Source organism: Dermacentor variabilis, chromosome 4, assembly GCF_050947875.1.
Source record: "Dermacentor variabilis isolate Ectoservices chromosome 4, ASM5094787v1, whole genome shotgun sequence".
Taxonomy (NCBI): Eukaryota; Metazoa; Arthropoda; class Arachnida; order Ixodida; family Ixodidae; genus Dermacentor; species Dermacentor variabilis.
Genome location: NC_134571.1, coordinates 85,423,453 through 85,424,146, shown reverse-complemented (window position 1 = coordinate 85,424,146; position 694 = coordinate 85,423,453).

Sequence of the window (694 nt, the reverse complement as noted above, 5' to 3'; positions counted from 1 at the left end):
TCGATAGGAGAAACAAGCGTAGCACGCGCAAAACAGAAGCTTCCATGCAAAACCTGCCCTGGGCGGGATGGTATCAGCGCAAAGCTTTTGTCACTGATCTTTAAAAAGTCACTGGACACTGTACTTCTTCCAGATGACTGGAAAATTGCGCATGTAATTGCTTTCTTTAAATCTGGACACAAACACTTCGCTAACAATTACCGTCCCATTTCTCTTAAATCTATTCGCTGCAAACTACTTGAGCATATCATATACAGTCACATAATGTCTCACATTGAATCTAACAAATTACTTTTTTATAACCAACATAACTTTCGGAAAAACCGATCCTGTAACACCAAATTGTTTGAGCTAGTAACCTATTTGCACAACTCCATCAATGGATCATTTTTCATCGATGCAATATTTACTGACTTTTCTAAAGCATTCGATCTGGTCCCTGGCCAACGTCTACTAATAAAGCTACGTAGCCTACAGCTAGATGACAAAACATTTATCTGGGTTAAGGGTTTTCTAAAGAACAGACTTCAGCATGTTAAAATCGATCACTACGTATCTCACCACATGCATGTGAAGTCTGGAGTCCCACAAGGATCAGTTTTGGGACCGCTGTTATTCTTAATCTGCATAAACGATATATCGACTAACATGCAGTCTTCCATACGTCTTTTTTGCTGATGACTGCGTAATATAT